The sequence below is a fragment of the Petaurus breviceps genome, unplaced genomic scaffold (assembly GCF_028583685.1).
Source record: "Petaurus breviceps papuanus isolate PSGF00001 unplaced genomic scaffold, PetGlider_PUasm1.0 91133, whole genome shotgun sequence".
Classification (NCBI taxonomy): Eukaryota; Metazoa; Chordata; class Mammalia; order Diprotodontia; family Petauridae; genus Petaurus; species Petaurus breviceps.
The window spans coordinates 100159551-100185847 of NW_027187419.1; the positions used below are offsets into that span (position 1 = coordinate 100159551).

Consider the following 26297-nt stretch of genomic DNA (forward strand, 5'->3'; position numbering starts at 1 on the left):
GTCATCATGGTAAAGTTGGGGTGAATAAAAATACTTTGTGTCCTGATCTCCTCCTCTTTTTAAACTCTGGTCCTGCCATCTGTTTGTCTACTCTATCTCAGATATACATACAGTTCTATGGGGTTCTCAATCTCAGGAGTCCAGGAGCTTTTTTTTAAAAAATCTGTTGATAATTGTATGCCAATATAATCCATTTCCTTTGCAATCCTATACATCATTTTATGCCATTAAAAAGATGATTTGAGCAGCAAATAAGCTTCACTAGTGAGGGAAATTATTTTTTCATTATGTTAATAAACAATCACTAAGTTAGGATTAAGGTTTTTTCTCTTTATTTACTAATGCAAGGACATTAGTAAATAAATGACCTGGTAGGTCATTCAGTCAGTCTCTGAAGGACAAGGCTGACAGATGAGATTGCCCAAATTCTCCAGGAACATGATCCTGGATGGGACCCCATCCAACTAGGAGAACTTACTTCTGTTTAGAGTATAAACAGAAGCCAATCTAGGTGAATTCCAGCCCCAAAGCATCAAGTCTATGTATGCCCCAGCACCCCTCCATTGGAGTCTAGTGTAACCCAGCTCATGAGGGAGAAAACCAATCAGAGTGGTCTAGGTAGAGATGGATTACTCTGTCTAGATTGCTGGAGGTGGCTAAATCTCATCATCAAACCAGGTTCGCAGCAGGAGGAGAACATTATTTTATAGGCCCATCCTCTCACTAACTGTTCACCATTCATGGCTGATATTCACCTGTCACCTATATCCCCTTTTCTTTTCGTTTTTTAACCTTCATTTTATAGCTTACACATGTGCAATCATGCAAAACATTTCCATATTAGTCATGTTGTGAAGGAAAACAGAAAAAAGAAAGTTTTTTTTTAAAAGGACACTTCATGCTGCATTCAGACTCCATCAATTCTGTCTCTGAAGGTGGAGAGCATTTGTCATTATGAATCCTTTAGAATTGTCCTGGACCATCATATTGCAGAGAAAGAGCTAAGTCATTCAGAGTTGATCATCATACAGTATTGTTACTGTATATAATGTTCTCCTGGTTCTGCACACTTCACTTTGCATCAGATCATCTATGTCTTTCCAGGTTTTTCTGAAACCTTCCTCATTTCTGTTTTTTTTTAATGCTTTATTAAGTTCTAGTTTACCTCATTCATTTCTGAAAGATTTTTAGTTACAAATTTTCTCCCCATTTTTCCCTTACCCACCACCCCAAAATAGTGATCCCATTTGATATCCCCTCCTCCAATCTGCTCTTTCCCTTATCTTCCTCCATACCCCTCTGACTTTCCAGTAGGGCACAGTGGATCTCTATGCCCCAGTGCCTGTATATCTTATTTCCCAGTTACATGTAAAATAATATTAATAATAGTATATGTATAAATATATCACATTAGATTTAAAAACTTTGAATTCCAGATTCATTCCCTTCCTCCCTTGTTACCCACCCTTAATGGGCAGATAAGCAATTCCATATAGGTTGTACATGTATAGCTATGCAAAACATTTACATAGTGGATATATTGTAAAAGACTGACTATATTTCCCTCCCTCCTATCCCACCTCCCACTTGTTCTATTCTCTACTTTGATCCTGTCCCTTTTCAAAAGTGGGTGCTTCCAACTTTCCTCCCCTCCCAGCCTGCCCTCCCTTTCATCATCCCCCCTCTCATACATTTCCCCCCTACTCTCCTGTACGGTGAGGTACCCTATTTAGTGTGTATGACATTCCCTCCCTAAGCCAAATTCAATGAGAATAAGGTTGACCCTTTCCCTTTTGCCTTCCTGTTCTTCCCCTCCATTGTAACCATTTTCCCTTGCCTCTTCTATATGAGATAGTTTACCCCAATCTGTCTCCTCTCATTATATTCCTCTCTCATCTCTTAATTTCACCTTTCAAGTATCATCCCTTTCTATTAAATTGGTCCTGTGCCCTCTATCTATGTATACCTGCACACATACATACACACACTCACATATGTATTCATACGCCCATATACCCTCCTATATAGACATATATGTGTGTATACATATATCTATGTATGTGTATATATATTTCTATTCCCTTCAACTATTCTCATACTGAGAAAAGTTTCATAAGTTACAATTATAGTTTTTCCATGTAGAAATGTAAATAGTTGAACTTTGATCTATTCCACTGAATGACCATATTTTCCCCTGAAACATGATACTCAGTTTTGCTGGGTAGGTGATTGTTGGTTTTAATGCCAGCTCCTTTGACCTCCAGAATATCATATTCCTAGCCCTTTGATCCCTCAGTGTAGAAGCTGCCAGATCTGTGTTATCCTGATTGTGTTTCCACAGTATTCAAATTGTTTCTTCCTGGCTGCTTGTAATATTTTCTCCTTGATCTGGGAACTCTGGAACTTGGCTTTAATATTCCTAGGAGTTTTCTTTTTGGGATCTTTTTCAGGAGGTGATTGCTGGGTTCTTTCAACCTCTATTTTGCCTTCTAGTTCTAAAACATCAGGGCAATTTTCCTTAAGAATTTCTTGAAGGGTGATTTCTAGGTTCTTATTTTGATTGTGGCTTTCAGGTAGTCCAATAATTTTTAAATTATCTCTCCTAGATCTATTTTCCAGGTCAGTGGTTTTCCCAATGAGATATTTTACATTGCATTCTATTTTTTCATTTGTTTGGAAATGTTTAATAGTATCTTGATTCCTCATAAAGTGACTAGCTTCCATTTGCTCCAATCTAATTCTGAAGGAATGATTCTCCTCATTGAGCTTTTGAGATTCTTTTTCCATCTGGCAAATTTGGCTTTTTAAGGCATTCTTCTCCTCATTGCCTTTTTGAGTCTCTTTTGCAATTTGAGTTAGTCTATTTTTTAAGGTGTTATTTTCTTCAGTCAGGTGGTTGACCCTCATTTCATAATTTTCTTGCATCATTCTCATTTCTCTTCCCAATATTTCCTCCACTTCTCTTATTTGATTTTGAAAATCCTTCTTAAGGTCCTCTATGGCCTGTAACCAGCTTGTATTTTTCTTGGAAGCTTTTGATGCAGGAGTTCTGACTTTATTGTCTTCCTCCTCTTCCATGCTTTGATCCTTTTTGTCCCCAAAATAGGAGTGTAAAGTTGGATTGCTCTGCTTGCTTTGTTTCCCTCATTTGCTCATGTTGCCACTCAATTACTTGACTTTGAGCTTTTTGCCACAGTAGTACTCTGCTACCAGACAGGGGAGAGCTTCATCCCAAATGCTGGGGTTTTCTCAGCTGCCCAAACTAGTTGGGTGCCCTCTCTGAAGCCTCCATATGTTCTGGCAAGCTGGTCACACACCCCAGGACCTCCACCCTAGACCACAATCCAGATCCAAGCAGGTTAAAGCAAAAGCAATTACCCCTCAGACTGGTCACTTGGTCCCTCTACCATCTGCAGTCCAGGAGCTGAAGCTGAAACGTGGCTGCAGGTGCACGGTTGCTGCACCTCAGCCACTTCCTGCCCCCAGGGGCAAAGGCCGACCAGCACTCCTGAACTCCTGGTTCCCAAAGTGCACACTGCACTGACCTCTCACCTTGTCCTTAGCATCTATGTGTTGATAATTATGGAAATTGCCACATTTGCTGGTGATCTGAAGTCCACCCAGATGTTGGCTGGTTGTGGCCGGCCTTAGGTTAAAACTGTGGACTCATATGGGGCTGGGCTTGGCTCCCAGAGTGCTGCACTAGCCCCTTCCTGCTCGCCTCCTGGACTATCTTCAGCAGGAGGTTAGCTTCTCTGTGTCATTTTGTGGGTTCTATAGCTCCAAAGTTTGTTCAGAGTCACCTTTTACATGAATTGGAGGAGGCGGAAGCTGGAGCCACGCGGAAGTCCTGTTTCTACTCCGTCATCTTGACTCCGACTCCCAGTACCCTCTTTTCAAAAGGTATCTAAGCATTCAGGGGTCTCCTATGTTTTGTCTTTGGTTATGGATAGAGACCATTGACTAGCAATTTGTTATCAGCTATTCTAATTAATAACGATTATTAATTACTCAGAAACTCTGTCTCTCAGGTTTTTCATTCACCTCACTAGTCTGCCAATGACACACACAAAAGGTTAAGAATCCTTGATTTATAAGTTGTCCATTAAGATATATAATGAAATCTGATAAATAGGCATTCTTCATCTATTTGAGCTTTCCTGTGTAGATTCAAACTCCTTTGAATTTTGTACAGATAGGGCCTAATTAGTGCAAATAATGAGTAGCTGGTCACATTAATTCAAATTCACACTGCATATTTCCAATGGGCTGGAACCAATTGTCATAATTTACATAATTATAACTTCAGTAGTGCAAATTTAAACTCATGCAACCACTTCAGAGGATTCATTATTTGTATTAATCGGTACCCAGTTGTACCTAAATACAGTCCCCAGCACATGGAAATCTGCTGGGTGAAGAACAGGAGACACTATCATTCATTCTTAGGCACCTAAAGAAGGATTTATTATTAGGAATCCATGAGATGTGCAACTTTCTTTTAGTCAATCTACATGTCAACAAGAATTTATTTAGCACCTATTACATGCCAGGCACTGTCCTAAGTGTATTACTATTACTATCTCAATTGATAATCACAACAACCCTGGAAGGACAGTATTATTATTACCCCCACTTTATAGCTGAGGAAACCTAGGCAGACAGAGGTTAAATGATTTGTCCAGGGTCACAAACCTAGTAAGTATGTGAGGCTGGATTTGAACTCAGGTCATCCTGACTCGTGGCACAAACATCTAACCACTGCTTCACTTAGCTTCCGCTAGTGGAGAAGACAACATGCAAACAAGTATATACATTACAATCAGAAATAATCAACAAAGGGAAGATACGATCATTCCTATGGATATGTATTCAGAGGTTCTGGGTTCAAATACCACCTTGGCCATTCTACCTTTGTGAAACTAAAGCAAATCATTTAACTTCTCTGGGATTCAGTTCTGCAAAATTAGGTTATGTTAGAGGGCCACTAAGGTCTCTTCCACCTCTAAATCCATGATTTTAAGACTCAATAATGAGCTATGTCAAAAAGGCAGATGGAAGAGTATAGTATAGAGGTAACATTTATACTGAGCTGGCCCACCAGAGCTAAGGTTTTTAACTGTAACAGCTGATTTACAACATTATTTTGGAATTTTTAAAGCTCAGAGCATTAATGGAAAATGAGTAAAAACAAATAAATCTAGACTCATAGGTGTTAAACTTAAATCTATGGTTTTTGTTGTGTTTTATTTTCCCCCCAAATTATTCATCCTATCCCAAAAGCAGAGCGGCTGATTCAGTTGTTCCAGTGGTGTCTAATTCTGTTACCCCATTTGGGGCTTTCTTGACAAAGATATTAGAGTGGTTTACCATTTCCTTCCCCGGCTCATTGTCTGAATGATTATTTTACCTTGAAGGCAAGGATTACTTTCTCTTTCTGTATCACTAGTACCTTGCAAAGTGCTTGGCACTGGGAAGATGTTTAGTGCCCACTAGCTAAACTGACTTGAACTGAACTGAATCTTGATGGCATGGGAACACAAAGTTGTAATGGTTGCAAAACATTTTGTAAGCTATATGAATGTCAGTTAGTGTTACTATTCATGACAAAAGGTAGAAAAAGCCATGCATGATCTGGCATGTGTCATGATTTTGTGAGAGCAAATTTCAAGGAGTTCAGGAAAAAGATAGGTAGAAGCTAATGACTTAATACTCTATGGTGAGGCAGTGAAAGCAAGAGAGATGGGAAGCTCCTAATCATGAAATTCTGATGACACAAACTGAACTTATTTCACCGAGGATGACAAAGGAGAGTTGTCTAAAGAGAATGATGGAGTGGGCCAGGGACCTTGCTGACAACTTCCAATTTTAAAAAGGCATGTAGTGAAATTGGGAAGCAAGGGCTAGTAAGCGAAGATGGATACAAGAGCATAGAATGATCCTCTAAGAATTGTGTCAGGAGCAGGAAAGTCCCAAAGAATCTAAAAGTGGTGATAAATTCTAACAACTTAAAGGCTTTTAAAAATGCTGAGGACAAGTGGCAGATCAAAGATGGATAGGGTGGACAGAACATGATTCAAGTCAATTCTATTTGACACATAGCAATAGATGGTGATAAGAATGGTGAACTAACCATTTTTTGTGGTTGTCCAGTTGTTTCAGTGGTGTATTACTCTGTTACCCCATTTTCTTGGCAAAGATATTAGAGTGGTTTACCATTTCCTTCTCCAGCTCATTTTACAGATGAGGAAACTGAGGTAAGCAGGGTTAAGTGGCTTGCCTAGGGTCACACAGCTAATAAATATCTGAGGTTGGATTTGAACCAATTATATGAGTCTTCTTGATTCCAGCCTAGTTCTCTATCTACTGCACCACCTAGCTGCCTTAACCAATTCTTACTCTGCTTCTGTTATCTGTCAAGGAGTGGCAGCTAAATGTTGGAAGACAAACAAGCTGGTTAGCAGGGAGCAGAAACAGGAGATAAGTGAAGAAACATTCCAGATATTCTTGAGATTTCATCAAAGAATTTAACAAAGCTATCATGCTGTGTTTTGGATGAGATGCAGTGATAAGGGCTAAATGAGGATAGGACAGGTGGATTTGAAACTGACTGAATGACCCAACCGAAAGAGTATTAGTCATCAAAGCATCAAAATCAGGGTACTATTTGTATTAATTTTTTGTTTCAACCCTTGTTCTATACTGGTATATATTTTTTATAGTTTATAAGTAAAAAATGAAGAACATTTCTGTACTATAAGTTAAACAAACATTATTTTTGAATTTAGAAAAGCATGCATGAAGTAGGTTACTCTCATATTCTAAGTTATCCAAATTTTTATCATGTCACTAATGAAATAGTGGCAATAACTGGGTGTCATATGGCAGAGGTGAAGCCAGAGTACCTTAATGACATTATAAAGCCCATAAACATCAACTTCTTTCAAGCAATGAAAATGCCACGATAGGGATATTAACAAATAATTCATTCTTAATTTTTTGAAGGCTTGGTAAAGTGGGGAATCAAAAGGACATGGTACAACATAAGTACAAATGACATTTAGCATGTAATTGTGTGCTTTTGTCAGGACCTTTGAAAGCAGGATCATTACAAACCAATGACTGGGCTAGAATACAGTTTTCCACTGAGCACAGGCACGTCTTTACCCTTTAAATTAAACAAAAATTTATATCATATTATATTGATACCTTTTATTTTTCAAGCGTCTAGATTCTCCCCAGTATTTCTGCCCCTCTCCCTATCAGAAAACCATCTCTTTATATTCTATAAAAATTGTAAAATTTTTTTAAAGAGTAAAAATTTTAAAAAATTAACAAAACTGATAATAAACTTTTGAAGATCTAAAATTATTTGCAACATTTCACACCCATGAACTCCAACCTCTGAAAATAACTGGGGAAGGAAAAGGAAGCTTATTTTTATCTTTAAAAATAATTTTGCAACATTCATTTCAATTGTTTTGTGGTGGTCGTTCTTTCTATTTACACAGTTGTAGTCGTATATGCTGTTTTCCTGGCTGTGTTTGCTTCACCTTTCATTATTTGACATTCTATAACATTCATGTACCACAATTTGTTTAGCCATTTCCCAATTGATAGATATTTACTTTGCTTCAGGGTTTTCAGGTAAAAAAAAAAAAGCAGTGACATAAATATTTTAGTGTAATATGGAAGCTTTCTTTTTGCCAGTATAACCTTGAAGTAGGTACCTAACAGTGGAATCCCTACAGAAATTTTAGCCACTTTATTTGTATAATTCCAAATTATTTTCCAAAATGGTTGTACTAATTCACAACCCCTGAAGCATTAACTATTCCCATCTTTTTGTTATCTTAATCAATTTGCTGGGTGGGATGTGAAAACTCAGGGTTGTTTTGATTTTGATTTTGATCTCATAAGAGAATAATAATACCGATGATGTGGAACATTCTTTCAGATGGTTGTTAAGAGTTTGCAATTCTTGGAAATCAAGGGGATGCCCATCAATTGAGGAATGGCTAAACAAGTTGTGGTATATGAATGTAATGGAATATTATTGTACTATAACAAATGAAGAGCAGACAGACTTCATAATAGCCTGGAGAGACTTATATAAACTGATGATGAGGGGAATAGAACCAGGAGGACCTTGTACACAATTACAGACACACCACATGTGTGATGACTGACTTTGATAGACTGGGCTCCTCTCAGCAATGCAAGGTTATAAGACAACTCCAAAAGACTCATGATGGAAGGGGACATCCACATCCAGAGAAAGAACTACAAATTCTGAATGCAGATTGAAGCAAACCACTTGCTCTCTCTCTCTCTTTCTTTTTTCTCATTGTTTACTCCATTGGTTATAATCCCTTTTTACAATTTGAGTAATGTTTAATATGATGGTTTTTGTAGATCCTATATTTGATTGCATGCTGCCATGGGGGGAGGGGGAAGGAGAGTGAGCCTGAGAAAATTTGTAACTCAAGGGATTGTGGAATTGAATGTTGTAAACTAAAAGTAAATAAATAAATTTAAATTAAAAAAAAAAGAGTTTGCAATTCTTCTTTTAAGAATTGTTTATTCAAGGCCTGTGACCACTTATCTACTGGAAAATGACTTTTGGTCTTCCATATTTCTATTAGTTGTCTATAAATTTTAAATACCAAACCTTTATTGTAGATAAGGGGAGACTGTTGTTGCTCAGCCGTTTCAGTTGTGTCCAACTCTTCATGATTCCACTGGAGATTTTCTTGATAAAGACACTGGAGTGATTTGCCATTTCCTTCTCCAGCTTCATTTTACAGATAAAGAAACTGAGGCAAAAAGGGTTAAGTGAATTGCCCAGAGTCACACAGCTAGGAAATGTCTCATGAACTCATGAAAAGGAGTCTTCCTGATTCCAAGGCCAGTGTTCTATTCACCATGACACCTAGTTGCCCAAGGGAGATTAGAGAAGGATTTGCTAAGAAGTTTCCTCTAATCTACTGCTTCCCTTTTCTATACAAGTTTCATTAATTTTGTTTGTGCCTAAGTTTTTAGTTTCACATAATTAAAGTTATCTATTTTATCCTCTATAATTACCTCTATTCCTTGTTTGGTTAATAATTGATCCCCTACCCATAAATGTGAAAGGCATATGATCTGCTTCTCTTCTAATTTTTTATGGTATGAGTTTTAATATTCAAATCATGCATAAATTTTGAATTTATTATATAATATGGTACAATCACATTAAGCCAAATCCAATAGGGAGTTCTTTCTTAAATAAGTTATGTTTTCAGGTTTATCAAACACTGGATTATTGAGTTTGATTATTTCTGAAGCATCCTTGTCTAATCTATCCTATTGATCTATTACTCTTTTTTTTTTTTGCTTTTTGGAGGGGGGAGGGCAGGACAATTGGGGTTAAGTGACTTGCCCAAGGTCACATGGCTAGTTTTTGTGTTGTGTCTGAGGCCGGATTTGAACTGAGGTCCTCCTGACTCCAGGGCTGGCACTCTATTCACTGCACCACCTAGCTTCCCCCTATTACTCTATTTTTTAAACTATACCAAATGGTTTTTGATAGCTGCTACTTTAAAATATAGTTTGAGAATGCTGTTCCTCTTTCATTCCTATCTTTTTAATATATTCTTTGATATTCGAGATCCTTTTTTCCTCCAAATGAATTTTGTTAATGTTTTAATCTGTCTCCTTAAACTACCTCTTTGGGACGGCCAGGTGGCTCAGTGAGCAAGAGCACGGCTCCAGTGTCGGGATGACCTGGGGATCAAATCTGGGTTCAGATACTTAGCAACACACCCAGAAATAACTAGCCATGTAACCTTGAACAAGTTACTTAACCCCGATTGCTTAAAAAAAAAAAAAGTACCTCTTTGGCAGTTTTACTGGAATAGCAATCTGTAAATTAACTTTACTAGTTTTGATATTTTTATTGTTTGCATAGCCCATGAGTACTGAATATTCCTCTACCTATTTAATTTGCTTTTTACTTCTTTAAAAATATTTTGTAATTGACCTTACAGAAGTATTGGTGGGTAGAGCCAAGATGGAATAGCGAAATCAGAAATTTGGCCAAGCTCTCCCAATCTAATCCTCTAAACAACTTCAAAAGTGCATCAAACTGAATTCAGAGCCAGTTAATCAACAAAAAGTCACAGTGAGTTATTTTTATAGCCCAGGGCAGCTTAGGAGGACAGAAAGAGAAGTGAAAGTCTTCAGCAACAGGGGTGAATGCTAGCCTAAGTGTTGCATGGCAGAAGTGCCGCTGGCTTTGGGCTTTAGAGGCTATGGTTAGCAATAGCAGGGGTAGCAGAATAACAGCACTGGGAACTTCCAAGGCCCAGAGTTGATAAGGTGACTGAACACTTGGTCAGAGAGAGATTCCAGGCAGACTCCTAGCAATGTAAGAAAATTATGAAAAGACAATTAACAACTCAGTAAAAGAGGCACAAAATATGCTGAATAAAATATCTTAAAAATCAGAATTGGCCAAATGGTAAAAGAAGCAAAAAAAAAACAAAAAAAAACAGAAAAAAGAAAAACCTCACCGAAGAAAATAACTCTTTAAAAAAATTAGAATTGAGGGGTGGCCAGGTGGTGCAGTGAGTAAGACTGCCGGCCCCAGAGTCAGGATGACCTGGGATCAAATCTGGGCTCAGATACTTAGCACCACACCCAGAAATAACCGGCCATGTAACCTTGAGCAAGTTACTTAACCCCATTTGCTTTAAAAAAAAATTAGAATAAGTAAAGCAGAAGCTAATGACTCCATGAAACACGAAGAAACAAACAACAAAATGAAGTAAAAAAAATTGGAGAAAAGGTGAAATATCTCATAGGAAAAACAACTGACCTGAAAAATTTATCAAGGAGAGATAATTTAAGACTACCTAAAAGTCATGATTTAAAAAAAGGAGCTCAGACATCATATTTCAAAAATGATTTCTAAGGAAAATTACCCAGATATCTTAGGACCAAAGGGCAATGTAGAAATGGAAAGAATACACCAATCATTTCCTTAAAGAGATCCAAAACAAATACTTACACCAGGTAAGTAGGAGGGGAAGGGGCTTAGAGAAAAGAAGGGAGATAAGGGTAGAGTAGATTAAGGAAGTTAGGTGGGACAGGGTAAAAGGAGGAGAAATGAATTTATACAAATATTAAAAGTGCTTTTGTTGACTGACTTCTAAATATTTTATGCATTTTGTGATTATTTGGAATGGGATTTCTCTTTCTATTATTCCCTCCCGGATTTTGTTAATTGCATATATACATGGGGGTGGAGCCAAGATGGTAGAGCAAAAGCAGGGACTTACTTGAGCTTTCCCCCAAACCCCTCAAAATACTTGTAAAAAAAAATGGTTCTAAACAAATTCTAGAGCAGCAGAAGCCACAAAATGATAGACTGAAACAAATTTCCAGCCCAAGACAATTTGGAAGGTCTACAGGAAGGGTCTATTGTACTAGGCTGGGTAAGGAAAGCAGTCTAGTGTGTGCTGTGCCAACACAGACGGGGCTTATGAGACTGAATCACTGGCAGTTGCAGTTGTTTCCCCACTTCTCAACCCAAAACACCAAAGACAGATTCAAAGGTCAATAGGAAATGTCTCTTACTTGGGTGAGAGACAAGCATGGTCTGGCCCTGGCCTTGGCTGCAGCCCCAGGGTGGTGGCAGCCACTGCCACGGTGGCAGCTGCTTCTGGAGCTCTCAGCCTACAGATAGTGAGGGAATCAAGTGGCTGATCAGAGGAGGACTGCAGGGATTCTTTTGTTGCCTCTGAGACAGGAATCTCTTGCTTTGCCCATGCTTGGATCTGGATCACAATCCTGCATGGCAGTCCTGGGGCAAGGAGGAGTACTGACATGGTGGAGCTTGTGGTGGTTGTGGAGAGGGAGTCCTCCTCACAGTTCCAAGGCAGAAAAGAGTGCTTGTGGTTGCTCACAGATCACAGAACAGGCCAGGAGAGGAGTAAACACTTCTCCTTTGATTGTACCACCTTGGAAGAACTGAAGATTTACAGGTCCCTAGAAATATCTCTGAAAACAGCTGCACAAAACCCCTGAAACTTGGGGCAGTACACCCTCCACTTAACAAAGAGATCAAAAGTCAAGTAATTGGCTGGAAAAATGAGCAACCAACAGGGAAAAAAATCAGACCACAGAATCTTACTTTCTTTGTGACAAGGTACTTACTTACTTCCTTGGTAACAAGGAAGATCAAAACATACAACCAGAACAGGATAACAAAGACAAAGCTCCTACATCCAAAGCTTCCAAGAAAAATATGAATTGGTCTCAGGCTATGGAAGAGCTCAAAAAATATTTTGAAAATCAAATAAGAGAAGCAGAGGAAAAACTGGGAAAAGAAATGAAAGTGATACAAGAAAATTATGAAAAATGAGTAAACAGCTTGCTTAAAGGAGAACCAAAAAAAATGTTGAAGAAAATAACACCTTTAAAAATAGACTAACCCAAATGGCAAAAGAGGTCCAAAGAGTCAATGAGGAGAAGAATGCTTTAAAAAAGCAGAATTGGACAAATAGAAAAGGAGGTCCAGAAGTTCACTGAAGAAAATAATTCCTTAAAAATTAGAATGGAGCAAATGGAAGCTAATGACTCTATGAGAAATCAAGAAATTATAAAACAAAACTAGAAGAATGAAAAAATAGATGACAACGTGAAATATCTCACTGGAAAAACAACTAACCTGGAAAATAGATCCAGGAGAAATAATTTAAAAATTATTGGACTACCTAAAAACCATGATTGCAAAAAAGACCCCAGATATCATCTTTCAAGAAATTATCAAGGAAAACTGCTCTGATATTCTAGAAGCAGAGGGTAAAACAGAAATGGAAAGAACCCACCAATTACTTCCTGAAAGAATCCCAAAAGGAAAACTCCTAGGAATATTGTAGACAAATTCCAGAGTTTCCAGGTCAAGGAAAAAGTATTGCAAGCAGTCAGAAAGAATCAATTAAAGTACTGTGGAAACACAATCAGGATAACACAAGATTTAGCAGCTTCTACACTAAGGAATCAAAGGGCTTGGCATATGATATTCTGAAGATCAGAGAGACTAGGATTAAAACCAAGAATCACCTACCCAACAAAACTGAGTACAGTACTTCAGGGGGAAAAATGGAATTTCAATGAAATAGAAAACTTCTAAGTATTCTTGATGAAAATACCAGAGCTAAAAAGAAAATCTGACTTTCAAATACAAGAATCAAGAGAAGCATGAAAAGGTAAACAGTAAAGAGAAATAACAAGGAACTTATTAAAGTTGAACTCTTTATATTCCTGCATGGTAAGATGATATTTGTAACCCACGAGACCTTTTTCAGTATTAGGATAGTTGGAGGGAATACATACATACATACATACATATGTGTGTATATAAACATGTATACACACATATGTATACACACACAGAGGATACAGGGTGAGCTCAATATGAAATGCTGATATCTAAAAAATAAAATTAAGTGCTGAGAGGAATGTACTGGGAGAAAGAAGAGAGGTAGAATAGTAAATCATCTCACATAAAAGAGGCAAGAAAAAGCTTTTACAATGGACGTGAAGAGGGGGGAGGTAAGAAGGAGTAAGTGAACATTTCTCTCATAGGATTTGGCTTAAGGAGGGAATAATATACACTCAATTGGGTATGGAAATCTATCTTACCCCACAGGAAAGCAGGAGGGAAGGGAATAAGAGAGGAGGAATAACAGAAGGGATGGCAGATTGGGGGAAGGGGTAATCAGAAACAAACACTTTGAGGAGGGACAGGTCAAAGAAGAGAACAGAATAAATAGAGAGCAGGACATTATAAAGGGAAATATAGTTAGTCTTTTACAACATGAATATTATGCAAGTGTCTTGCATGACTACACATTTATAACCTATATTGAAGTGCTTGCCTTCTCAAAGAGGGTAGATGGGGAGGAAGGAAGAGGGAGAATGTGAACTCAAAGTTTTAGAAATGAATGTTAAAAATTGTTTTTATATGCAACTGGAAAATAAGATATACAGGTAATGGGGTGTAGAAATCTATCTTACCCTACAGGAAAATAGAAGGGAAGGGGATAAGAGAAGGGTGTGTGTGTGTGTGTGTGAGATAGAAGGGAGGGCAGATTAGAGGAAGGAGTAATCAGAATGCATACTGTTCTGGGGTGGGGGGAGGAGAGAGATGGGGAGAAAATTTGAAATTCAAATCTTATGGAAGTGAATGTTGAAAACTAAAAATAATTAATTAAAAATAGTATATGTACATGTTACTGATTTTTGTGGGTTTATTTTGTAGCCTGCAACTTTGATGAACCTATCTTAATTAGTTTCTTTTCTGGATCTTCTAGACAACATTTTAAAAAATAAAGAAACTAGTATGTCATCAGCAAATAAGGACAGTTTTTGTCTCCTCCTTGCCTTTCTTTATCCCTTGAATATTTTTTCTTATTGCTAGCATTTCTATGACTGTATTACATAATAACAGGAGAGAAGGAAACCCTTGCTTTACTCCTGTATTTGTTGACAAAGCTTCTAGTGTATCCCCAGTGAATATAGTGCTTGTTTTTGGTTTTAGACACTGTTTATCATATTAAAAAAAGATCTCTCCAGTGCAAGACATTTCCATCTACATCTTCACAAATGTGGGAGGTGCATAGGTATTACACACTACCCATATTTTTGTACTTTTTTTTTCAATATATCAATCAATTATACTGCTTGCTTCCCTTCTTTTTCCTTTCCAAAAATTATTATTTGTCATATGGGACAGCTATCTGGGAGGCAATACAGCAGGGATATATGGGATACTATAGTGATGTAAAAAAGAGAAAATATTTTTAAAAAACAACCTTATTTTAAAAAAGAATTTCTCTACAGCTATATTTTGCAGATTTTTAGAATTAACATTGTTCTTTGTTAAAGGCTTTTCTTGTACCTATTAAAATAATCATGTCATTTGGATTTTTTCTATTTTTAAAATACTTCATTTTATTATTTTCCAAATGTTGAACCATCCTTTCTTTTCCAGTATAAATCCAATATGGTCACAATGAATGAGTTTTTGGATAAATTTGGTTACTTTTTTTGACAAAATTGAAAATTTTTAAAATAAATATTGATTAAATCAATCAACAAAATTTTAAATCAACGATGTTGTTCAGTCTTTTTAGTCAAATCTAATTCTTTGTGACCCCATTTGGGGTTTTCATGGCAAAGATACTAGAGTAGTTTGACATTTCTTTCTCTGGCTCATTCCATAGATAAGGAAACTGAGGTGAAGAGGATTTGCCTCAGGGCAAATACATTTGCCCAGGGTCACACAGCTAGCATATATCTGAGATCAGATTTAAACCCAGCAAGATGAATCTTCCTGACTCCAGGCCTGGCATTCTATCTACTGTGGCACCTAGCTGCCCTAAGCAATGATATTGATCTATAATTCTTTTTCTTTTATATTTCCCTGACATAGGTACAAACTATGTGACTCAAGACATTTGGCAAAGTTCTTACTTTCTTACTCTTTGGTAATAATTTGTGTAGTATAGGTATTGTTTTCCAAAAGTCTATTAGGATTCTCCTGTAAATTCACCAGCCTGAGACAGAATTCTGTTTTTCATCAATCACAGACACATCCCCCTTCCCCCCCTTCTTTTTCATTAGTGGTTCCCTGATGTCCTGTCCTGGATGGCTGTCCAAAAGAACTCTCTTACCCCAAGTCCTAATCTGGTATCACTATACTGCTTTAACAGTGATTATTATATAAAGTTTTATAAGCTTATCAAAAGAATAAAAAATGCTATCTTTTCACCACAAGAACCTTAAACTAGGATCAGGAAAAAGCTTCAGTTTGCCCTATCAAGGTGTTATAATTATCACAATTTCTAGAGTTGTAAGTGATTACTTGTTACAGATACAAAGTCCTTTGTTTGGCACTAAAAGTCCTTCAAAACCAGGCTTCAACCTACCTTTCCAAGCTCATTATATATTACATTACTTCCTTTCACTCCACAAATAGTGTCTTAGTCAGCAAATGCTTAACTTGCTTGCCAAGCAGAGAGAGATGATGGCCAAAGGCATTTTAAAATCTTAAGTTGAAGGATGATAGATGACTATGAGTAGTATTGCCTCATAAAACAGAGAGAAAAGGAGAATAAAATCATTTTAAAGAAAGCTGTCAAGATATCCAACTAAGCAAAGTCATCCTAAGGACACATGAAGATGAAAATGGATGGAGGAAATAGAAGAAAAACAGAAAAGATTTGCAAAGATTTTTATAATAAATTGTTATTACCACCAAGGACAGTAGAACCACCGCATATGGACCCTCATTTCATATCATGGTCCTGGGTATGCTTATAAAAGAGGCAGAAAGGATACTAAAGGGAAGAGAGGAACAATAGATAGATGGGACTAAACGTAAACAGAAGAAATTCACTATGGAAGGGACATTGTAAGGGCATTAAAGGATTGGTTTACAAGGTATTTGAAGGAATTAGGTAAAATAGCTTGGCGATTAACACTGAAAAATATCAATATCTACTAATCCATATGCCTACCTCCCCATCTATACATGAATCAAGGATATTATTAATAGAGAACAGGCAAGCTTTTACAAGTTAAATTCTTCACCCTTCCAAAATTCACTGAATGATACAGCGATGAGAAGATTCCATCATGCTTATTATTCGTAGACTCAGAAGGCCAAAATGCTGACTTAAAGGCTCTCTTCAACCAAGATTTCTGTTATCCACAAATCAAAAAAACCCCCCAAAAAACCCACATTAAAAATTCACTGAAAGAGAAAACAACAAAAGTAACTCCATTCATTGACCTCTGATCCTAAACAGCAGGAAAAGCACAAAGCAGGAAGATACATGTTCACTTCTACAATGGAGGAGAGCCAACACAGACTTCAAGCTAAAGAAAATTTCTTGTGAATGCTGAGGAACTCTAGATGATTCCATGTACAGATGACCTTATGCTGGTTGCATCAAGCCCTACTGATGGAATCCTAATAAAGCTGCTCTCAGTCCCAATATCCTAACTTCATTATAGGCTCCACTTAACAGCAGGCCCACTTGTACCTACCTACCCCCCAACCCCGCCCCTAATGTCCTAACTTCTTCATATATGCCTCACTGCTCACTAGAACAACAGGTGTGTCCACAAACTCATAGTTCTCACAGAACAACAGGCATGTCCATGATCCCATGATGGGATCCCAGTCACTGCCTTTACCTAGTCACTGCCCCCCCGACTCATTCCCACAGTAACAATTGTGTTCTTGTATTCAATCACAATCACATCATCCATCTAGCCCAAGACAGGACCACAATACCTAGCTATCTACCTTGACCAGACAGGACCACAATAGCTAGCCAACTGGAGGGCAGCACGGCCAGAATGTTTAACCACCGAACCATAGATGGCACCCCTCCTCCATTACCTAATCCCTTAACAAACTCCTCCTGCCTTTTTAATATGAATCATATTCCTATATTCTATGTAAATTTTGATTGTGTAATCAGCATCTTTACCCTATAAAAATTCATCTTGCTTTCTCTGAAGTTGCTGGTTCCTCTTGGAACTTAGTCCACTTCGTGAGAGGCATCAATCTCAATAAAAGCCTATACTTGGTTTAGAGGTAGTCTGACTCTGAATTATTTGAGATGGTTCCACCACAACACATCATGAAACCCCAACAGTTTTTGGGTGAGCAGAGCCCCTACTGTAACACTGCAACCATGAAAAATGTTCTGGAAGGGATCTGTGATCACTTAAAAGAGTTTATCTTGACCATCCACACAGGAAAGAACAAATGAAGACTACTGTCCAAATAGTGACATAATTAGATGGACAGTGTATAGACCCCACATATCCATATAAACATCTGTGGCAGATAGTCTAAATAGATGAATTGGGCTGAGAATTGAACAGAAGGAGTGGGATGGGTTACCTTCAGGAAATAGAGGGTTCCTCCTCCACGGAAGTTTCAAACAAAGGTTGAATGACTATCTGTCTGGTATATAACAGTATGGCACAATGGAAAGAACACTAGACTGAATGTCAGGAAGATCTGCGCTTGCATCCTACCTTAAATATTTATGCGATAGGTACATCATTTAACCTTTCTGAAATTGTAGAATGAGCATAATAAGAACTTCTTGTTTTTTGGGTTGTTTGCATTAAATATATATAAATCACTTTGCAAATCTTAAAAGTGCTCCAGAAATGTGAGCTATTAATGGGCATTCTTTTTCAGGCATGAGATGGTCTGGATGGCTGCTAGAGTCTCTTATATCTCTGAAATTTTAGAATTCTGCAGCTAGGTGTTAGGTAGAGTGAAGAGAGTGCCAGTCCTGGAGTAAAAAAAAGACGTGAGTTCAAATCCAGTCTTAGACACTTAGCAGCTGTGTAACACTGGGCAAATTCCTTAACCTTTGCTACTCATCTATAAATAGGCACCTACATTCCAGGGTTGTTGTGAGATAGAGGAGATAATAATTATAAAGCACTTAGCATAGTGCCTAGTACATGGTGAGTGCTATATAGATGTTAGCTATTATTATTGTTACATTCTGAATTAAGTAGAAAGTATTAAGAGGTATACAGCAAAGGAAAACTGTTTTGAAAACATTTTGCAAAGATTATCAAACTATTAGTAAAAACTTTTCCTAAACATTTGAACTATTTCAACTAATACCTATTAGGTGAATATCTCAACACAACATATTCCCCTTTATCTGAAATTTAAACAATCTATCAAAGTAAATGGAAAGGCTGGACTTTTAGTCCAGTCTCAGTTTGACTGCTGCCTCTGGTACTTCCTAGTTTTGTGATCCTGGGAAAGTCTTCTAATTTTCTTGAGTTCTGATTTCCCCATCTATAAAATGGGGACAATAATACCTGCATATCTACCAGGATTGCTATGAGGGTCCAAAGAGATGATAATTTATATCAAGCTCTTCACAAACCTTTATTAAAGTACAAAAGGAATGTCAGTGATAATGATGGCGGTGATCATCATTACTGGAACCTTCTTTTCTTTTCTGATGGGTCCAGAAAGTGCTGGGACAAGTTGCTATTCTACTATTATTCTTTTTTGTTTTTCTTTTTTGGAGGGGGAGGGTAGGGCAATAGGGGTTAAGTGACTTGCCCAAGGTCACATGGCCAGTAAGTGTTGTGTCTGAGGCCAGATTTGAACTCAGGTCCTCCTGACTCCAGGGCCAGTGCTCTATTCACTGCAACACATAGCCACCCCTATTATTATTCTTTTATATTGAACATTCTGCCTGGTATTTTATAGGTGGGGAAAAATACTGCTTTTTTTTTTTTGCAGAAAAATAATTTGTTTGTAAGCTCATCCTCTGCAGGTGCAACTTGAGCATCTTCTCACAACCCAAGTAGAAGACCAGATAACAGAGACATTATATACCTACATAATATTCCTCTTTTCTGCTAGATCCATATTTTGAAAGCTTTTTGTTCCATGTATCTTAGTGATTGTGAATATTTAAGCTAATAACATTTATTAAGAACATCATTCTTAAATCTTTTAGATCAATTTTAAAACTAGGAGATCCTGGGCAATAGTTCAATTTGTGATAATGCTCCAGTTCCACTATAATAAATTAATTTTTCTATTTTAAGGTTATATTTGTAGTATAGGGAATTGCTTTCTGTCAGTCCATAGAGGCACAAATAACTTTTGATGTAAAATTATAACCACCAGGTCTTCAATAGGTGCTAAAAAATTTTTTTTTGCCTTTTTTGGAGGGCAATTGGGGTTAAGTGACTTGCCCAAGGTCACATGGCTAGTATTTGTGTAAAGTGTCTGAGGTAGAATTTGAACTCAGGTCCTTCTGACTCCAGGGCCGGTGCTCTATTCACTGTGTCACCTAGCCGCCCCTCCCACTTTTTTTTTGGCTTTTTGGAGGGGGGAGGGCAGGGCAATTGTGGTTAAGTGACTTACCCAAGGTCACACAGCTAGGTGCTAAAATTTTAAAGCCTGTCATAATGTGTTACTGTTTCTATCATTTCCTTACATATTCTAAATTGACCATTAGGTCTTTTTTTTTAAATTTTAAAAGAATAACCTTTCTGTAATATCTGGTAGCAAAAACCTACTCTTGAAATGTCATCATAAACTCCATTTCCATAACAAACATTTGTTCAAAGCTCTGAGTCCATGTGGATCTTGGCCAGGGCAGTCTTTTGATTCCACCCTTGGATCTGAGACATTTCAAAGGCTCCATCTGGAAACAAAATACTTTCAGTTACACCTGAGGAATTCAATGCCATATACCTAATATCAGCTTTTACTATTGCCTGGTGAAATGATGTCTGGTTCTAGCAAAAGTATTCTGTAAGTTTGTTTATCACATAATCTGAGAACATATATCAATGCTCTTCTTCTCCTTTGGTGAGAAAGTGCTCATCTTTCACCCTGCTTTAGGGTAACATGCCCTAGATTTTGTTAATATTACACAGGTCCTTGTTAGGATACTTTCCAAATCTGATATGATCCTTTTTACAATTCCAAAAGTATACACATTAAGATTAGTACTGCGTAGGTGTTAATTGTTTTACATGTGTTCTTCCCATTGAACTTTGACTTCAGGATGCAAGTAAGTCTCTTATCACATTCAGGTAAAGCAGTCTTTATGGAGCATCCTCGATGAATCTTATTGCCACCTTTGTCTATTGGCTCAATCCGACTTTTGTATTCAAGCTCAACACCTTCAGTCTCCATCTTTTCCTCTGTGTAAGATAAGAATTTCCAAATGACAGTTTGGCAATATTGGAGAGAGATGCCATGAGGTGAAGGAGTATTTAATTTGTGTGTGTGTGTGTGTGTGTGTGTGTGTGTGAAGGGGTGGTAAAGCCACATACAGTTTGATGTTCATCCATGGTCATCTCCAGTCATCCTGATCTATATCTTGCCACTAGACCCAGATAGCTCCAAAGAAGGAAGTGACACTTTGCACAGCCTTCCCTCACTTAAATCCAATTCACTTGCAAGTCATGGCAGCACCTTCCTGATGTTACAGTCTTCTTCAAGAACAAATGACAAACAACAACAACAACAGCAGCTTACCGATGGACATCAAATGATTATTATTATCTAAGCAGACAGAAAATTATGCTTTTATGAGAAAAAGTGAAATGTCAAACAAAATTATATAAAGGAGTTCATTAAAAACCAAAAACTGGCAGGCAAATCCAGAGAATAATGACAGATTTATATATGAAGCTGACTGATTCTTTCTTCCAACTTTATAGTCACATCACATAGGTAATAGGGTCAACGCAGATTCTGCTCAATTTTTTATATTTTCTACATCTAATAATATCATAAAATGACAAGACTTAGGCACTGCGCAATCCTGACATATCTTCAAAATCATCAAAGAAAGATTGTCTACTGGATGCTGGGAGGGCAGGGGAAACCAAGACACTGTATTTGCCTGTTGCTTTTTTAAATAAGCAGTTGCAATAGCTGTTGTAAGTGACAGCTCTCCCTGTTAACTGATCATCTATTGCTCAGCAACCTGGTTGTTTGCTATAGTCTAGGTGTTAGCAGGTTTTCATACCAAGGTCAGCTTGCCTACTAGGGAATATATAAGTTGCAGCTACCCTGGAGGTTACCTACCCTGGTGGTAAAAATAAGTTCTGGCCCTTTTTTCTCCCTTCCTTCTCTCCTTCCCTTCCCTCCCCTCCTCTTCTCTTCTCTGTCCCTCTCCTCTCCCATCCCCATCCTTCCCTTCCTTCTTTCTCCTTCCTCCCTTCCCCAGCTTCGATGATGCTGTGGTGGAAAGGTCCAAGGAGGCCACAGAGCCCGCTGAAGCAGACATCATGGGGCTGTGCCAGGATGTGTTCTCCAACATGATCACGTACCTGACAGGTGAGCCAATAGTTACTGTGAAGACTATAAACTTCTGAAAAACATGAACAAACCAACTAGCTTTAAGTATCTAGAAATAAAAGATATTACAGCAAACATAAGTAGAAACCTAAAGGACTTAAACCAGAAATATGCAGCACTTCAGCCTTATCTGGATCCTATCACTTTAACTGAGGAGTGGGTAGCAGCTCTTGAGCATGCAGCCTACAAGTTGGATGCATATTCAAAGAAACTAGAAGCAAAGTGCAAGTTAGAAAAGTGATGAAAGAATTCTTTAGCACAAAGACTTTAACTACAAGAATGTTTCATAAGAGCTGAAATAAGTGGGATGGAACTTATTACTATGCTTCAGTTCTTAAAAGGAAGTGGTGCTGCTGAACCAAGGAGAATCCCAGCCCCCGCCTCTGGTTGGATGTGTAACTTTGGCCACCCCTTGATGTTTTCCTAAATCTATACCTGCCCTGGAACTTCATCTTATTGGTGTTTCACTGTGTGCCCAGGACCAAGGCTCAGAAATCAGGATCAATCCTGCCTAGAACAAACACAGATGACAGGCTTTTGTCTCCCTGTCTCCTCCTTCTTCCCCCTCCCCTAGAGCTCCACCTTGAACTCTGTTCTGAATGTGCCCTCCACTCTCTTCATAACCTGTTCCTGAACTTAAATAATAAATTCTGACATATGACCAAAAAAAAATTAGTTCTAGTCCCAGTCTATGTTCTAGCCAAATCGGCCTTGCTGTTTCCTGTATGTGAAATTCCATCTTCGTGTTTACACAAACTATCCTCCATGTCTGGAAATCACTATATCCTCACCTCCAGTTCACAGAACCTGCACTTTATGTTGAAACTCAGCTTAAGGGCAACTTCTTACAGGAAACCCATCCTAACCCAACCCATACTCCCAGATAACTGCTCTCCACCTGAAAATTATATTCAATTTTCCATGTAAATGTTGTTTCCCTCAACAGACTCCTTCAGGGTAGAGCCTTTTTCATTTTTTGTTTTTGTTCACTGAGAACTTACACAGTGCCTGGCACTAGTGTTTAATAAATTTTTGATGAATTGAACCAAATTGATTCCAATGGCAATTACCCTTCTTGCTATTTAATGTGCTTCCCTTCCCCTGAAGGTGCCGCAGTTCTCAATCTACTCACTTATATATTGATATTTTGTTTGTTGTAGAAAATGGTTGTTCCTTGCTTGTTGTCTTCCACAGAATGGAGTCCTGAGCAACGGATCACCCTGTGCTCCATACTGTAATCATTTCAATAGAATGTAAGCTTCATGATGGCAGGGACTGTTTTTGATTTATCCTTATATCTCACAGTAGGCACTAAGATGCTTATTGAATTTAACCGCTTTCTATTCATAGTAATGGTCTACTCTATGACTAGACATGAACATATAACACATGTTAACTATGCTTTACTTTACTTTATCTTCTAGTTGGATATCTTCAGACTGCCACTGGGGCTCTTGCCAGCTACATGAATAATATACTTGCTAATTATAACTGGTTTCCACCAGTGCTTATCAGAACCTCTTTGACCTTTCCCCCATCTATCTGTGAAGCTGATGGTCCCTAAATCTTCTCCAAACTTTCTCATCCCTCATTGAAGTTCTACCTTGAAGTCTACGTGGGTTCCCTTCACCATTCTTTGTGCATCGTTAGTGAATCCTCCTTCCCCTTATCTTTGCTAGGTCTTACAGCTCACTCCCATCCACACATTTCTTCCCAATACTGATATATTGGCTGGGAAATTAACTGAGTTCACATGCTGGGAAAGCAGTTACCCTTAACCCTATACCACACTAAGCACATGGAATACTCTAGCAATAACTGGAATAATCTCAATTTTAAGTATGTTTTATTCTAAATATTTTATTCTAATTCTTTGAAGTCAGAGTTCCAAAAAAGTCTTTAAAACTTAATACATCAGGGTGGCTAGGTGGCACAGTGAACAGAGCACCAGCCCTGGAGTCAGGAGGACCTGAGTTCAAATGCGGCCTCAGACACCTAACACTTACTAGTCATGTGACCTTGGGCAAGTCACTTAACCCCAATTGTCCTTCCTTCCCCCATACAAAAATAAAGAAATAAATGCATGAATGAATGAATGAATAAAGCTTAATACATCTATGGAAAGTTCCATTGAGATAGAAGTTGTATGGATAACAAGGTATTAGAAAGGCTGAGCAAGGTGTTCTGTAGTTGAGGAGGGTGTTCTGTGCACAATTCGATCCAACAAATATTTTTTAAATGCCTTTTATCTAGCAAGCTCTCTTACTAGGCCTTCTGGTTGCATCATTTGCAAAGATGGAAAGAAGCTCACAATCAAACATGACAGCGAGACAACAGAGAAGGAAAACAATATAGAGTATGAGGAAAACAAGAAGAGATCCATACAAAATACTTTATGAAAATTTGAGGAAGAGGAGAAAGATCACCTTCAGCGAGGGGAAGAAGGGGGATCAGGAAAGTCTCATAAAAGTGTGTTGTTGTTCAGTCGTATCGAATTCTTCATGGCCCCGTTTGGGGTTTTCTTGGCAAAGATACTGGAGTGGTTTGCCATTGCCTTCTCCAGTTCATTGTACAGATGAGGAAAATGAGGTGAACAGGGTTAAGTGACTTGTCCAAGGTCACACAACTGTAAGTGTCTGAGGCTGTATTGGAACTCCAGGCTTCCTGACTCTAGGCAAAGTGCTGCTTAGCTGCCCATTTCTCCCGGAAAAGGGGGCAACCTAAACTGAAGAACTTCAACAAAGAGAAAAGTGGAGCAAGTACATTCCAGATAGAGAGAGATGGACTTTGGGACTGCACAGACCTAGAGAGAACAGAATGAGACTAGAGCTGCCAGTCCAGTTTGGCTGGAATATGGCATAAAAAAAGAGGAACAGTATGAAATGAGGCTGGAAAAGTAGGTGCAGGAAACTGTGGAAGGCCTTAAAGGGCAAGCTATTTTATACTATAAATATCAGAGAGGTGGGTGGCTAGGTGGCGCCATAGTGCACAGAGTGCTGGGCTGGAGTAAGGAAGATTCATCTTCACAAGTTCAAAGCTGGCCTCAGATACTGTGTGACCCTGAGCAAGTCATTTAACCCTGTTTGTCTCAGTTTCCTCATCTGTAAAATAAGCTGGAGAAAGAAATGGCAAAACACTCCAGTATTTGCCAAGAAAACCCCAAATCGAGTCACAAAGGGTTGGACATGACTGAAAACAACTGAATAATTAGGGAGCTAATAAATATTTTTAAGTAAGGAAGTAAAGATGAGGGACCTATACATTTTAAAGATGATTTTGGCTGAATGTGAAGGATGGAATAGAGAGTATGGAGAGATCAGAAACAAGTTCTTATTTATTTGTTCTATTGAGCTGCAACTTTTAGTTACTGAGAGCACTTCATTTTCCAACTATTCACCATAAAAGTGAGTACACTGTAAATTATACTTTAAGTTGATAAGAAGCATTATCATGACACAGACAAGGTATACTTTTATTTACAGAACGGCTTTGGCTTTACTTTTAGCCCAAATACAGCAGAAATTTAATTGAATAGTAAACAGTACAAGTTCCCTCCCTATGTTTTGATGTTTTAGAAAGGTTAAAAATACCATTGTAGGGGGTGGCTGGGTGGCGCAGTGAATAGAGAACTGGCCCTGGAGTCAGGAGGACCTGAGTTCAAATCTGACCTTAGACACTTAACACAAAAAAATTAGCTGTGTGACCTTGGGCAAGTCACTTAATCCCAATTGCCCTCCAAAAAGCAAAAACAACAACAAAAAACCCATCATTGTATTCATGGCTTGAAGGAGATGAAAGAAGATGCCCCCACTCCAACCCTTTGCCAAAGGTCCATAAGTGTCATACATTGCATATATCTGCAGACTTGTTCAATGTATTAATCAATTATGCTGATTTTTTTTTCCTCTTCTTGTTTTTGTCTTTAAAAATACAGTTATATAGGATGGCTCTCTACAAGGGGAAGAGAGAAGGATGTTGGAGGAAATTATGGTAATATTTTAAAAAACAAACAAACAATAATAATCATAACTTATTTTAAAAAAACTAAAAAACCGCTCTGCTTAGTGCTTACATTAGTTAGTATTTGTTTATTTTAATAAGTAGATGCAAACTACAGATATCTAGTGTAAACTCCCTGAGCCAAAGAATACTGTCCTCATACTCTCTATTAAGCTTAAAAATAGGTTCTTGTCTAGATTCACTCTTCAATAAATGTCAAGGAGAGGTCTGACAACTGTATCAGGTGACTAGTAAATTAAATATCAATGTCATAAAATATTCATGTCAGACAGAAGGAAGTTTACTGGTTTCAACAGATGACCAGGTTCCAAGAATCCTAAATCCTCTAAAGTTATAATAA

The 26297-nt window shown here is 37.9% G+C and overlaps 1 protein-coding gene across 7 annotated transcripts in view; it reads right to left on the minus strand.

The window, feature by feature from the left end:
• METTL8 (methyltransferase 8, tRNA N3-cytidine) overlaps positions 1-26297 on the minus strand; it is a 130239-nt gene that overhangs the window by 53055 nt on the left and 50887 nt on the right. Inside the window, exon 1 of one of the 7 annotated variants that reach the window (XM_069080047.1) lies at positions 8672-8824. The exons of the other annotated variants lie outside the window; for them this stretch is intronic. The gene's annotated coding sequence lies outside the window, so the exon portion shown is untranslated. Of the gene's footprint in view, positions 1-8671; positions 8825-26297 lie in introns of those variants that run through there. 7 annotated transcript variants of the gene reach the window in all.